We start from the raw sequence: 17,209 nt of genomic DNA, 5'->3' as shown, positions 1-17,209 counted from the left end.
TCCAAAGCTCTCAGTGTGTCATTTTAGTCCTATGATTAAGCCACACTGAGTTTAAAAAAGCCTTTATGTAACAAAAGAAATCTGCTATGAACGTACAGAACGTACTAGTTGTTGCTGTAGAGAATCAACAAGGACAATCATCTAACGTCAAACAAACTGATGCACCAACAAGAGCAGCTCAAGCACAATGCCTTGCACAGTTTGCAATTAACTTTGCAGGCAGGAAGTTAAAGGCTTAAAATCCAGTCAACCTTGACACAAAATTGTTAGGGTATTCTGATATATACTGTTGCTTTTTACATAACACTCTTAAAGACAAACACCTGCAGATCACAGAAGGGCAATGAGGCATAACAAGGGATGCAGTGATTTTTTCAGTTAAGACACTTTGGTTGAGTTTGCTTGCTATGCAGAAGTGAAATTGGCAGCAGTTCCTATTAGTTCTAGATAAAGGGAAGTTTAAAGCTCGCAGGAACAGAGGCCCGACACACTTGTCCGTGTGGTTTCAGTAATGATTTCTCCACCAGTTTTGTTGTCATTCAGCAATATTATAGTTTGTCATTGTAAAATTGATCCCACCCCTTCTGTACTGTGATTGGATGCAGCATTTTACTCAAAGTTGAATATTTTTCAAATCTCTGCGACCAGTAAAAAAGACAAACGTGAGGAGCTCTGTGCAGAATAGATGCACAGCACCATGACATTAGTAGCACAGTAAATACACGGTGCTCCCATGAAAAATAGAAAGAACACAGACACTGTGGTAGCGGCTAATTACTTGCCATCCCCTGCAGTTGGCTTGTCAACAGTAATAAGAGTAACAATATTGCCATTTTGCAGTTATTGCAACAGCCCTAATCTTCATCCACATCAGTCTGCAGAAAGTCACAAAAACACTGAGTTAGAGAATTTTACTCATATGTGTACATACACAGTAGTGTTAACAGTTAATTCACTTTTAATCAAAGAAAAAAAATATGGTTAACATTTGTTTCTTTTAAAACTATTATCAATAAAGAAGAATGAATAGTAAATTGCGGGCAAGCTGTGATTTTAATTTTGGACTTTAAATATTTTTTTCCAAGCACAAACACTTTATTTAAGATGAAACAAAGCCAGTAAGCTGCAGAAAGTTTACCTGTATGACAAAATAACCAAAATAAAGCATTTATACCAAATGACCCAGTGCTTATTCTGAGAGGTTTCCACATGTATTTTCCTTTATATAAGGCGTAAAGAGTATCACAAATTTTGTTTATTGAGTAAAACGATCAAGCATTCTGCAGTTTACAGATCTGCCAACTGGCTTCTATCTGTGTGCATCCCTCAGCCATTAATGCATCCCAGGGCTGTCAATCACTTCATGAACCCCATAATGGCAGGACGGGGGTCAGACAAATCATTCGTGTGCGTGTGTGTGTGTGTGTGTGTACATTTCAAGACTTCCCTTGGCAGCTGCAGTTCATGCCATCATATGATCAGACACACACTCTTTTAACCCACATCATTGACTTTTTCCATTCTGTTCCTCTCTTTATCAGCTAAAGTATTATGTGTCTTTTCACAGCCTCAGATGAAGAATCATCACAGGCACACACACAAAAACGCAAACACACTCCACTCTTTATTTGGCAACCCCTCCTCTAATTTATCAACAACAGAGGACCTTACTTCATTTAAACCCCCCGTGATAGCGTAGTCAAGGCAACCACCATGGAGAACAGAAGGAGCTGTGAAATTGCTGTGAAGTAATGAAAATTTACTTTATCATTTCAGCTCAGCAGCTGAATAGAAGAATCATGTGAATCAGAGTTGAAGAGCTTATGCTTGAGTGGTGTGTACTGCTCCGTATGGACTATGAATTATAATTGGCGCTTATCTTAGTGTCTTTTCTGAAGCCTTTGGAGAGCTTTTACTCATCTGCGTCATAAACATCTCCATGCAAACATGGTTTTGTCATCTTTGAACCAACACTGTCAAAGGCTCAGTGGTGGCTTTCATATAATGAGGGTGTTTGAGATATGGACATAAGTGACACTACTTTTAAGATGTTCTCACTGTTTTAGTACAGAAACATTTCAAAACAGGATTGTCTCCATGTGATGATGGATGACGGCCGTCAGAGCTTGAAACTTTCTGAGTGGTTTGCCTTTGACAGATATTGTACTGCAAAAACTGCTCTTTAGTTTCACATTAAGACAATGGCTGCTGTCTTATCACAGTGTGTGGCTGCTAGTGTTGTCACCAAAATTATGACTTCAATACATTACCTGCCTAAAGTATCTCGATACCGATACTGAAACGATACCATGGCAAAAAACCTAAAACACCAGGAACAGTAATGAAATAATATATAGGATGAGAGTCCTGACGGGACAGAAATGAAGGGCATCAAAAGGGAATGGCAAAGGATAGGTATTTACACTACATTTGAGCTGTTTAATTATCAGTTTTACCACACACACACACACAGCCTCACTGTCAGAAGCAGACACTACTCTTATAAAAACACTATCATTCATAAAGTATGGTTATTAATAAAAGGTGGTAATGTATCGTTTTGAACAGCTGGGTATCGCAATACTTTCCTAGTATCAGTATACCGTGCAACACTAGTGGCTGTCAAACTATTCATTTTTATGCACCTTTTGGCAACTCTGAAAAATAGCGACTTTCTGCCTGCATGCATGCACATTAATGGCAAAGCTTGTTAATAGAAAAAGATCCACTGGAAAAAATGATGCACTCACTGTCTGACACAACATCCCAGTGAAAACCAAGCTGAACTGGACAAAAAAGGAAATAGATATGCACATTTTGACATGTTTTTTTCTCGGGTCCTGAGTACTGTTTTAAATTCATGGCACCAGTCACCTTTGTGGCAGAAGCCTTGGGTTTTGGCTGCAATTTATCTTTTAGCTTTATTGGTGCCCAGTCACTGTCTAAAAACCATTTTCATCACATGACTGACTTCAGAGGATGTCTATAGTAGTCAGTTCAAGGTCTTCTGTTTCAACCCCTTCGACATGCTGCCTACACAGGAAATTTGACCCCTATTTTTCAGTCTTCTGTCATCCTTTCAATGGGATATGACTCTAACAAGAATTTTTTTTTTTACATGATGACTTTGTAAGAGGGCTTTAACATCAGGGACCTGGGCCTGAATCCGAGTGTATTTGACCCCACCGTCCGGCTCAATTGATTAGTGTGAAGATCGTGTAACGTACCCTGACATCATACTCATCCCAGAGTCTGCCTGAAAAGTGTGTACGCTAGGGGTTAACAGATTTTCGGCCTGGCGGATTACTGGAGCTGATATTCGGCATTTTGCTGATTATCTGTATCAGCGTTTTATTTTAATGATTGCCGATAAACTTAATTAAAAAGTGCAAAACAAAGTGTCAGCATGGGAGGAACTTCGTAAAACCTCAGGGAGCTATTTTTATTTGTTAATTTTTTTATTTCAATTTTCACTTGATTTTATGAAAGAAGTTGCTGGGAACTTGCTGTATATGATGTTGAAAGTTCCAGACGTGATTGGACATTTGCTAAAGGCATTTAAACAAAGTTGGAGTTTGTTATATTTCAAATTCTAAATTGTGATTTTCATCTTTATTGTAAATGTAGATCTGTTCCAAATATCGGTTATTGGTCTCATTTATTACTAACAATTGGTATTGGTATCAGCCCTGAAAAACCAATACCAGTCAACCCCTCGTGTACATCAGTGTACGCCGATGCAGAGCACATCAGGGGTGAACACCAATTGTAGCAAAACACAGAAGACGACTGCTTTTGAACTCAACTACAAGGAGTCTTTAATCAGTCATGAAACAGTCTCAATTTAAAAGTGATGCCTGACCCAGCAGCCCCATGCAACAGACCCAGATCCAGCTTCACTGCTGCCTTCGCCCTGTGGTCGGAGCTCCGGCATGAGGCAGAGAACTCCGCGCCCAACAGCAGTGGCTCCTTCACCCCAGTGTCTGTCTGCAGTGCCCTTTTCAACACTAGTTTGTAGCACAACAAAAATGTCACTTAGATGTTGACTCAAGTTCACTGGGGGAATGGGACAACATTACTAACGTGAAACCTAAGCTGTGGGGGCGTGGAAAAGGGGGGCAACCGTTCTCAGGCATTGTACGACTCTATCGTACCTAATATGAAAATGCCCTATAAGTGAGTGGTGTGGTATAAATGAGGTGTGTGAGTTCATCCAGCTGGGTGAACTCTGTAATATGGTTGCTCTGGCAGGGGTCAGAACTCAGCTGCAATTAGTATATTGTTACTGCTTTTAAATGCTCATGCTTAAAACAAGCAAGCCTGAACCTGTTGTGTGCATTCTCCACAGTGCACCAAATGCCAGCATCTGCTGAGATTGTGTCTCCCTGAACTCTATAGTCAAATAATAACAACGTGGAGCATAACACAATGGGTCTTAAACTGTGACCAGTGAATGGAGGCTTAACTGTCATACTAGAGTTTACAGTTTCAGCAGAAGCACTTCACCTGGTTTGGGTTATCAGACGCAATAGGTGGAATGTTTTCAGAGGTAAACTGATGAAAGTTCAATCCTAAACTGTATTTTTCCAACAATGCAGAACAGCTGCCTTGTGATGCAAATTTCATATGTGAGCATGGCAAACACCAGCTGTGTGATTCAGTTACATACAATTATAGGGGGAGGGCCAACAACAAAATAATAATTTAGCAGATGGCTTTGATACCTGTATATGAAAGTCAGGATTAAATTTGACTTTGAATTTGTTTTTAAACCTGCCATTGTATTGCAGCAATTCAAGGTAGTCTGCATCTGTAAAAACAAAAAAAAAAACTCAACTATTAATGTTTCATATTATCAGTCTGACTCTGACTTAGTGTAATACATTTGGTCATTGTGATTTTTTTTTAGTTAACACACATCTGACTTAGCCTTACGGGTTTACCATGACCACAGAACTAGAGTCGACAGCGTGGTGTCAGCTTGACCTCCACCTTCATTTCTTTGTCAAGTTTGCTTGCCTATATCTGTACTAAAGCTCAATTCTCTTTCTATTGCGGCCATTTCCTTTCTCTCCTCCTCCTCTTAAAGCTTGTTTTACCCCCTCTTCTATGTCACCTGCATCTGAGTTTGTGCTTTTAGCCTTTGTGAAGTGGCACAATGCTCAGAGTCAATAAGCTGCTTTGAACTCTGTCGCCTTGGACGCCTGCCAGTGTTGTCACAGAAAGAATAGCTCTTATTAAGTTGTTCACGCTTTGAGAAAACTGACATGTCTTTTGTTATTCTTCTTTTCATGCTCACCCCTTTTTTCTCATTTTCTGACAGTTTTTTTCTGCTCTCTTCATTGTGTTTGATAGACAGAAGAACTGAATTCTGCTGGGAAATACAAAGAACAACTGGCTTCATCTAAAAATAGTAACTTAAGTTACATGTTTGCTTTGTGTATGAGAATAGACAGTCCTCCTGCAGATTGAGATAACAATGACTTCTCCATCTTTCAGTGTTTCAATAGTTACACGGAGAGGAAATACACGGGACACAAGGGGTTTAAACTTTTTCATGAAAGTACTCAGGCTGGTGGTCCGCATAATGACTGACAGTAAGACAAGGAAAACATTGAGATTGTTTTTTTCTCTAAGGCTGTTGTTCTCAGTGATGACGTAAAACTTCAGTGGTATGTTTGTATGTTGTTTGTACTCTCATCCAGTTATCTAAAGTACAGTCACTTTGGTGCTCAGAAGTTGTCCTCAACAGTCTTTCCTTTGAATTTTAACCCCCTCGCCAGGCCAAAATATTTTTTTTAATGCCAACAATATCATCAATATCCATATCTGCTGTTAATTCTGTACTGATTCTGAGTGGAGCATTGCTGTGAGTCCATGAGTAAGGCAAGTGTCTGTGGTTAGTTCACATGTCAGCAATACAGTCGAGTAAGACAGTCAAGTGTGTATTATCTACACAGCAAAAGTCAGTTGAAAAGGTAAAGTAAAGGCAATGTTTTCGGAAGGCTGTCGCTTACAAACAGACTCAGTAGTGAACGACGCTCTAATGTGCTGCTGGATTATGGGTTTTTAGCTGAGCTAGATCACAGAATATTTGGTTATGCTGTTTTGCCCTCATTGTTCTCCGTGAAGTTTGCTGCCTTCTGTGCTCTGACTAAATTTAAAGGCAATTAACACACAAGTCACAATTTTGTTTTATTCAAAACTCCTGGTATTTGATCCTCACCGCTGCTTTTTAAGGAAATGATGGGTGCAAAAGGCCTGCCAGCTTCAAAAGTAAAAACTAAAATGGGAAAACGATGTGCAGTGGATTTAATTTTTGCTGTTGAGAGGAGTGGTATTGTGGACTTTGAAAAGTAACTGATAACTAACTGTTAAATAATTAAAGAAGCTTTAAAATGTGATGATTTAAAAATGAAATTTGGTTCGGAGGGAGTACGAGTGTTTAATTGTCTTACCCTCCACTCCCCCTGACAGTGATCAAACATTTTAACTGTTACGCTTTTGCATATTAAAGTTCAAAGTTTAATGACTTGTTTTTAATTTGAATTCAAACTGACTTATCTTTTCTGATCAGTTGTCTTTCAAACAAATTATTCACTTGGAAACTTACATTCCTGTACCACTCAGCGAGGCTTAAGAAATCAAGAGTTATAAAGATTCACATAATGATTCTCGACAGCAACTTTAAACGAATCAAATCTGAAAACAAACTTTAGTCACATTTTAACAGATCGGTGAAAATGCTTGAGCCGCATCAAATCAAATGTTTTACAGATTTCACACCCAAGTGCTTTGCGAACACAATCTTTAAAAACATGTTTACATGATGCAGTGTTTATAAAGCATTGTGTACAAATGTTAAGTGCATACCAAAGACTTGAATCAAATATAAGAGTAAAACTGGTTTTATTTTTAAGAATTGTGTCAGAGCCTCCAGAGCTCCACTTTTAATCAGCATTTTTTAAGTGATTAAAACTGTATATAAGCTACACTGTTGAATAATTTCTCAAATAATTATATTTCATAACATCCTTAAACTAAAAAATATTTACAGTTTTGAATGTTCAAGGTGACAAGGTAATTTTTGTTCAGCTCTAAAGATAATAAAGCCACAGCTCTTTCTCTGTGCTTATAAATTTATTTCCTATGAAGCTGCATCTTTCACCCCTTTGCCTTTTTTGAGTTCATTCTTTCCATTTTGAGGTCTTTTTCTACCAAAAAAAAGTCAATGTTCTCTAGCTCTGGGTTTTGGGGTTTTTTTCACACCAAGCACTTTTGTGTTAGAAGTTGAGCATTTTCTTTTAAACATACTGACAATATGCGTAAAATGGGTTAGGGTCATGTTTTATGAAAAACAAAAACATTTTTATTTTACGTGGAGGTTTTAAATGACATCTTATGTGTTTTAATTCATGTGTCAAATTTACTGGCCCTGACTGAAACTATGAATTGTGTTTTATGCACTTAAGTAGGTTCTAGTTCAGCTACGTCTAAAGTCAGCAACAATGTTGCCATATTCTGTCCCTGATCGCAACAATAAGACAGTATGCTCAAACTCTTATTTCACAGCTTCTACAGTGTCTCCCACAGCACTGACCACTGAGGCTCATGGACACTGTAATATTGAAAGTCATTTGTATCAGCAAACTTACAGAAAATACAATTCTATTGTATTCTTTAATTACTCAGGAAACCCCAGCGATGATTTGTGGAGAAGCACTGAGTTTATCATTACAGAAACAGAAGTCCTGCAATTTACAGAGGGACAAATCTCTTGAACTGTAACGCAGCTCTTGCGAGTTGTGAGTGACTCAGAAATACGTTCGACAGTGAGGGAAGGGGGGAGTTTCAGAGAAAAAAGTGGCAGCCGGTTTTGACAGCTCCACAGAATGATGGTATTTAACACGTTACTGAAAGGGAAGTAAATATATGGAGTGCAAACATCCATCCATCCATTCACAATCCATGTATTAATATGACACACACAGGCCTGATACTAATTCCTTCTGTTACTAAGAATATGAGTGGGCACCAAAACAGAGGAGGAAAAGTGCCAAAGCTGTTTCATTTAAGATGACTCTCTCATTCACTGATGATGAAGACGATGACAGTAAATGTGTCTGAGTTTAATCATGATGAACCCAGACGGCAGATGAAACTTTTGGACAGTTTCTCTTTTGTCATACAGTATAACTAAAAGTTTGCATTTTCTTGCCTCTGCAGCAGCTGCTCCTCTCATCCATTCTGATCTCATCTGATCAGCTGTGATTGATTCAACTGATCAGTTATCCATTCATGGTTGTTTATACCTTTGTAGCGCTGTCGTCCTCTATGTTTGCACTCCATACCATCATATGCTGAATCTGTATCTGTGGCTTGATGGATTCATCAACTGGAGGTTCATTACAGTTTATGAAACTGAAAAAATGAATTAACAATTGAATTTAGAAAAACATGAAATCAGGCTTTATCTCTTTAGAAATAATTTTTGAGGTGCACCCCTTTATCTAATATGCCTAGGAATGTATTTCACTGTCATGGGAAAAAGCGTGTGGGGGAAAAGCAGCCGCCATCAGTCCTCATGGGGGCTGCTCTAGCCGACACTTTCGCCTCCAAGTTAAGTGGTCTTTTGCTCCCTTTCACTTCCCTTTCTCTTATCATGTTTCTCATGTCTGTTCCAGTTTGTCTCCTCTCCATTTCCCAGTGTCATAGCTTTTCAGCTTGTTTTTTAAATAAAATATATCTCATGAGTATAACATTTTGAGTGAAACTTTTTTAGGATTCCATATACATTTGTGATTCTGCACTAGGCCTAATACAATGGATTATGTTTTCCTTTCTGTTGCATGTAGATTTTGCTTATTTCTACTTCTATGAATCTTAAGTTTCTCTTTACCTCACCTAACCTCTGGTGCTCCTCTCTCATCTAACTCTTATACTATCTAAACTCCCTCTCCCTATCTCCTGTTGTCACTCCCTCATTGCTGCACACTTCCCTTCCGCTTCTGCCAGTTTTATTATTATGATAAAATGACAAAGGAATCTCAGCCTGGTAGTAAAAATGTCTCCAACAAACTCTCTCACATATATCTTGCCATGAACTCATCCAGGACAGAAAGGAAAGGCAGACTGAACCGTCAAGGACCTCGGTGGTTTAAAAGACCGCGAGGAGTAGGAGTTGGATCACAGTGACTTTTACACCATTCACACACTGGGACAAAGAATAAGAAGAAACAGAATAAATAGGACCAGTAGGGTCAGAGATTCTTCCAGCGTTGTGAATGATAACCAGTAATAATAGCAGTGCTCATCACTGCATATCCAAAGGCTGAGTTCAGTTTACTGGTACACTAACGAGTCCCTCTTGCCCCGTCTAAAACCACAAGTGGGCTCACTAGTGAGCATTTCTATATGAAGAGGGCAAAGACACACTTTGATTTATTCTATAACTTTTAATCATGTACACACACAACCTTGACCCTTTATACTCCCGATCCTATTAATATGAAAGTGCTCCAATCTCGAGAGAGTTCACAGACCAAATCCAATGCCTCCCCCCTCTTTAGCCATCATTCTTCTCCTCTCCACTCCTCCTGCTTTTTTCCTGAGCAATTCTTTTTTATTTCACGTCATGGCTGTTTTTCCAAACCATTTCCTCCCAATCTCTCACTGGTGCTTTCTCTCCAAGTTTACGCATCACTCTCATTCCCCACCCCCCCACCCCCTCTCGTGGTTGCTATCTCTCACGTCCTGCCCTCATATTTCATTCTGACACTGGCTCTCATTAGGCACTCTATCGCTCTTGTCCACTCGTCTCTCTCTCTCTCTTTTCTTACCTTGCTCACTCTCCTCTCCCCTTCTCTGCACTGTTTTTACTGTTTATCTACTGCCTATCCCCAGTGCCATTCTTTTTCTTGACCTCCTCTTACACTGTCTTTCTCTTGCTCTCCCTTTTTCACTCTTCTATTTTCATGCTGCATTAAGTCAGTGAGCAGTGTACAGAAACCATATTAAGCCGGAGAGAGAGAGAGAGGGAGGGAGGGAGGGAGGGATGGGGAGAGAGAGACGAAGAGATTCGCAGAAGTTCTCAGTGTGCTGACAGTGACTGGGGGAGGTCATCTATCTCCTGGGTTCTCTCTCTCTCGCTTTCTCTCTTTCTTTCTCGCCTTCTCCTTCCCCAGACAGCTAATTTAATATGTTGAGAACAGGACAGAGCGCTGTTCCTTTGTCAACAAATTTCATTAAGCAACATTAGCAGCGCTATCAAAGAGGTGACAGGGAGGAAATGATGGATTCAGATTAGAATATTGAAAATGAAAGTGTTGGAGAGGCAAAATAACTGATGTGTGTATGTCTGTGCGTTTGTGCATGTGCGCAGTCTCACACTTGTCCCTAGCCACTTAAGAGGCAGAATTTACATAACCCATCTGAATTTTCATTATTTCTCTTGGAAGGATTTCATAATTGGATTTTTTCCCACAGAAATTCTTCCTACCCACATGTACCCAAGAGGAGAGGAATACTGTTAAATTACTGTACCATTTTAAGTAGTTAAAGCTGACTGCGGTTTGCAAATTTTCTGTCCTGATAGTGTTATTAACACTTTGTGAAAAATGAACCACTTTAGCATTGCTTTGCTTGTACTCACATATCAGCTTTTGTAAATGAATCATTTGCTATCACATTTGCCAAATTCTCATGTCCTTAAATGGTACCAGAGTGTAAAAAACTGAAATGTACAACCCATTTAACAGACTGCTGCTGAAAGGGTAGAGAAGGCTAGATGTTTTTTTTTCTATTGTATTGTCGAAGAAACTCCCTAACCAGGGATTTTCCTGGATCCAAACAGGGTAGTGGTTGTAGGTGCCACTGCGAAAATTTCTGATTAATCTTTTGCATGACATATTAAATTCATGCAATTAACCACAGTTTCAGATACTTAAAGCTAATCAGTTTATAACAACTCAAAAAGATGGCAAAATGCATCCTTTCAGTAAGTATATTTTATTTACGTGTGTTTAAGTGGGTCTTTAAATTAAATATAACAAATATAAAAATATACTCATTTACAGTGCCAAAAATCTGAACCATCCCTTTAAAAAGAAAAAAGAAAAATAGTTCACACGGTGCAAACTAAGCCTTTAAACTACCCTAAACTAAGCCTGCAACTACCCTGTAATGTGGCCCCATTACAGGGTAGTTGCATTAAAGTTAGTTTTAATAAACACAGTTCACAGCCAGAGGCAGAAAATTTCAGCCTCCTGTTCTTCTTCATTCCCTCCTCATTGTGTCTGAACCAGGTGAATTTTTCCAGCCACAATGGGTCAAAACCACAGGCTCTGTGTTTATTGTGTTTATTAGATCTGGGAAGATGAATAAAAACTGATGTTAACACTAGAAGGGCCAGAATTCAATACCTACTAACATTTTTACATTATTTATGTGGAGGCTCCAAATAAGCCCAGTGGGTTTTCTGTCTCTCTCTGCACTGCGTGTCTTTGTAATTCTTGTGTATTTTTGTCATTGACATTTTGTGGTTTTATTATGTTTTTTTTTTCTAATGTTTGAATCCTGGTCACCATTTGCTTTAATTGTTTGGCAGATCAGTGCGACGCCTTTTCCCTCTGAACCCTGGCTGTGTTCAGTGGACTATAAAACTTCACTCGGCTTTCCATTGGCACGAGGGTGAGTAGATAATGACTGAATTTTCATTTTGGGGTGAGCTATCCCTTTTAGCCCTGTAATGTAAATGTAGCCTAAATAACGATGTTGAAATAGTAGTTTGGGATGATTTTTTACAACTCAAATTACACTTTTGTTCAAACTGAGAGAGTAAAGTACCAAAAAAAAGTACTAAGTAGTATTGATACTGAATTCTAGATGATAATAGTGGTGACTGTTTAAATGTGAATGGTGCCCAACCTAATGAAGTCAGTCTGATGATTAGTCAGGACAATGTATAAAGGAGTATCTTCACTGTCTGATTAAATACAGCCACTGAGGGAAAATGAATCCCGAGAGAACAAATTACAGGCAACAATCTGCCGACAGCTACCAACAGACCTGAATCAACTAGTCATTTGAAACTAGCCATAAAGTAAACATTTAGTGTCATGTGAGTGAGGTCTGAATTTTGGATCTAGATAATTCACAGACCAGTGTTTTAGTTTTTGGACAGTGACAGGCTCTGATTCAATGACCTGTGTTATTAAATCTGACAGAGTCAGTTCAGCTGGATGAATAATAAGGGCAATAACCAGCGCAAAACAAAACACTGAGATAGGTTGAAGGTCAGTACCTTGACATCTTTTTACTTTTCACTGTGCTACGACAATCAAAATTTCTGCATTGTCACCGAATGTTGTCACTCAACATTTTAGTTGCATGGAAACATCTAGTGGGCATTGCATTGTGTGTTTACCAGATTCAAATTTGATGTTTGGCCAAGTCTGAACACTAGGAAAAAAGGTTTACATGCAGACCTACAAAACCACACACAAACCCATACACACACTGGTAATCCCTCAAATTGTCTTGCGATTCAAATGGTTTCCATCCCTTTTGTCACCCCTCCTCCCCCGCTCCTCCATCGTCTGACTCACTGGCAGCAACAGGGAGCAGTGACTGAGAGAGTGTGTGTGTCTTATTGTTTGTCATGAAAATAGGATTTCAGCAGATGGATGGAGAGATTCTGCAGGAGAAATACAATCTAAAAGAAAGTATACACGGAAAGAATGGATTGTTATGGTTACCGGTTTCCTCTCTCCCACATGGGGGAGTAATAGACGGTTCTTTTGTATGTGTGTGCGAGTGCACGTATGACCACACGCTTGTGTGGTACCTGTGATAAGTGTTGGCATGGGTCCTAATATATTTTGAATTTGTGTGTGTGTGCGCTTGATGCTGGAGTTGTGTGGGAGTTGAAATGGGGAGAGAACAAAAATGCATTCCTGTATTGACTACAAAAGAAACGAAAAACCTGTGCACTGAGACGCAAAAGGAATGAACCTTAATCTGATATTTACAGTCAAAGGCACACATCGCTACCTCCACATCGATATAGAGGGATTATCTTGTTTAGTAGATGCAGAACTGATTGTTTGTATACAGCCCACTATATGTGAGACATTTAAACAGATCTCCTGTGGGTTTTTTTTCTGAAGTGACAAGAGGGGAATAAAAGAGTGAGTGTGTTTCCCACATTAACGCTGCTCTCTTCAGCCTTCCCCTGAGATGCTGCGTGATGCAGAGATGATGAGCCAAATTTCCCCATGGGGATTATGAACAATTCATGTTGTTATATCTATATTCATATTAGTTCATCTTTTCTTATTTTTATCTCATGAGTTCATGAATATGTATTATGTTTTGATAGGATGTCCTCTACATTTTCAGGGATGGCAAAAATGCTAATGCAACTATCTATCCATCTAATCTATCTAATAGGGGTGTGTATCTCCACTTTTACGACGATTCGATGCATACAGATACACAGTCCACATGTCTGGATTGCGGACAAAAAAAAAAAAAGTCCTATGCAATGTACAACCAAACAAAAAAACTCTGGGTCTGAAAACAATGTGCCTTAAATGGCCACTTTAGGCTGGCTCTGAAAGTGATACAGGCCCCTTAGAGTCCAATGATATTATGCCTAAATTTAAAACAAAAGATAAACATGTTTACAGCCTGGCAAAAAAACTCAGTTTTGGTCTCTACAGCTATTTACCCCATTCATGACAACTTTATGGAGGGTGAATTTTTATAGAACTCACCCATTTACATTTTATTAAGGCTTAAAGTTGCTCATTTTTAAGCATGTGAACGCCTGAATGTCTGCGAGGCATCAACACAGTTTCGGATTCAAATCCATCCCTCGCTCCTCCACAGCTCCTAGCTCTCATCCAAATATGGTCTCTTCTGACTCCAAAAAAACAAGATGGCAAGAGCCAAAATGCCGAAACCACTGTGGGACAACACGTTAGTTCTGTCCATTACTTTTGTACAGTTTTTGTGGAGGAGGGCTCATAATTAGAGGCCACCAACTACTCCCAACATAAACTAGTAATGCTAGCATTATTTGCTTTGTGTTCACTGGTCCTCTCTTTAACTTGACTACAAGCACGAATGTGTAATCAAGTTTGTGTTGCCACCAGCATGTTTTACGACACCACTACACACTTCGAAAATTCCTAATGCAATTCACATTTGAGGAAATGTTGTACACAGCAGTCCCAACAATCCGGTGTGTGGGAATTTTCCAGTGGATTTTTTATTTTATTTTATTTATTTATTTATTTTGATTACGTGGCAATATTTATTACGTTAAGGGAGACAAGGATTGAATAATAAATACAGCAACAAAACTGAAGCATGTCATGATATTGTAGTTAGTAATCAAACACCATATGTGGCTCAGATTCTATACACACACACACACACACACACACACACACACACACACACACACACACACACACACACACACACACACACACACACACACACACACACAGACACAGGTATTCTGCCGTAACTGGTCTTTTCTATTCATTCTCTGATAAAAAAGCATTTCTATGAATCCTGACATCCATCAGGCATATTTAAAGAATTTCAAGAAAAGAAAAACCTCTGCCAATTAACAGCAACTTTCTTTTTATCTTATTCTCTCCTTTATTAGGCAGAGGAATGGAGGGAACAGAGAGGGATTCTGTAATGGAGAAGTGTTTTACCAACTTGACTGCTGCCTAATTAATTCCTCCCCATCTTTGTTCAATAGATACTATAATTATGCGTTTGGCATGCTGAGAGCTCAGCTGTGGGAGTTAAGGGAGTGAGTGTGCGTGAAGAGAAACAAGATCCATTTCCAGATCTTGGACTCTGTCAACAGCATTACACAGATTTCCAGTGTTGGCTGTCTACTCTGAGTTTCCTTTTTGTGTCAAATAAATCACCTCATGATATCTCTGTATCTGGATCACTCTGTCAAAAATCACTGTATACAAAAGCACTTTCCTTAGCTGAGTCTTTAATGTGCTAATAAATATTTTTGATTCTCTTTCCCTCATCCTCCCTTTTTATGGCTGTGTTCTTGTTCTTTTTCAATTTTATGCTTTAACGGTCTTCTTTGACTAGTTAAAAATGACCAGCAATGTCCATTATGATCACTCTTACTTTCACTGTACAACTTTTCCCCTCCTCTTTACCCCTCACTGCTGCCTCTGTTTGACTGCATGTCATTGTAAATAAACTTTATATAATGCATAGGGATGCAGGATCTCTCGGGGCAGAGTTGATCCTGTCAAATATCATGCAGATGAAGTATTTTTGCCTCATGCTTGCTGACAACACCTATTTTCTTACTGAACTGAGTTTGTCTGTGTGTGTGTGTGTGTGTGTGTGTGTGTGTGTGTGTGGTGGGTGTGTGGGTGGGGGGGTGTCAGTCAAACCTCCCCTCATCTCATCTTTTACACTCACTTCTCTTCGCTCTATCTCTCACCCATTTATGTGCTGTCAACAACTTTCATATCCATCATTGCCCTGTCCAGCTATCTCATTTTCTGGCTCCTCTGCCCTCCTCCTATTTCCACTGTTTTCCTTGCCTTCCTTCTGCCCGCTTAGTGGCACAAGAGAAAATGCAAAGATAACTTGCTGGCCTGAAAAGCAAGGAATGCCAATCATCACTAAAATACCAGAAATGACACCTACCACATTACAATAAGCCCAGGGCAATGTGGCTGAAATCCATACCACAATCACAACATTAATAAAGATTAAAGAGTAGCGGTACGAAGAAGTCACAGTACGATTTATACCGCGGTTGAGGAAACCCAGTGCAGTGCAAATTTGCTACAGCTGCTACAACAAATACATAAATATACGCTTCTTTTCATTTATTTTGAATGGACAGTAGTAAGAGTTGCAAAGACAGACAAAATAGTATTGCTAGGGTCGAAGGTAACATTTTGCCAAATATTTACAAAAATAAGGAAAATGAACAAACTACTTCCCAAAACACAGCAGGTCACAAAAAAACTGATATAGAACTCCTGTTCTATGATATAGATAATACTGAAATAAAAACGATAAGAAGAAGTAAAATGTGTGTATTAGGAGGAGTGTTATAATTAGGTCTACCTTTGTTGTATGCCAATATAAATGCGAATAGTTTAGAGGGCTGCAGCTAATGATGATTTTTTATTTTTACTGTCTATTTCCTGTCAATTATTCTCTGGATTAATCTTGTTTGGTTTAGAAAATGTCAGAAAATGGTGAAAAAAATGTTGATCAGTGTTTCCCAAAACCCAAGATGTTGTCCTCAAATGTCATGTTTTGTCCACAACCCAAAGATATCTAGTTTACTGACATAGAGTAGTATAGAAATCAGAAAATATTTACATTTAAGAAGAACAACTCAGCATATTTTGACTTTTTTGCCTTGAAAAAATTACTCAAAACTATAAATGGATTGGCTGGCAATTAATTTACTAGTTAATTTAGTTAATTTTTTAATTTTTAATACTCTCTTTCCAGTGCTGCTGTAGCTCACAAGAAACTTGCAGGTAGGCCCTCCAGCTTTGGAGCTTCATTTGCACTCGCCAAAGTGTGACTGACTGGCATGCCAATCCACTTTCATATGTTGCCCTTTGCACAAGTCACAACCTCCCCTACAGTTTTGTTTAATGACAGAATTTTGCAATGGCAGTGATCACATAGATCATATTTTTAAAATAAAACTGCACTGAAAGTCAATTAAATGAAATACTATCCTTGCTTGATTAAAAAAATGTTCATCACATCCTATGATTCTCTGTGCACTATGTGCAGATGCTATTCCAAAAATGTTCTATTATTACATATTATGTAAAACTATTTGTGGGGGTATGCAGCCTTGGAATACTCTCTGGTTCTTTCCTGTTTTCCCGAAGGTTTTTTCTTTCTTTTTTCTTTTTTTTTGTTCAATAACATTTGCTGTTGCCATTACTGTCAAGTAATGCAAGCCCATTTTCTGTAAACATTACTGACAATCAGTGCAACTGAAAAAAAAAAAACAACTTATTGTTAAATAATGATGGTTTTTCCCCTCTACTTTCCGTTTTCTTGTTGCTTTTGTACCTTTTTGCCTTGGAATTTTATTATTATATATTTGTTTTACATTATGATGTAAGGTTTACTTGTGTGGACCCAGTTGCTACTCTGGTAGTGGCTA

This window comes from Plectropomus leopardus, chromosome 9, assembly GCF_008729295.1.
Source record: "Plectropomus leopardus isolate mb chromosome 9, YSFRI_Pleo_2.0, whole genome shotgun sequence".
Taxonomy (NCBI): domain Eukaryota; kingdom Metazoa; phylum Chordata; class Actinopteri; order Perciformes; family Serranidae; genus Plectropomus; species Plectropomus leopardus.
This window is presented reverse-complemented; position numbering follows the sequence as displayed.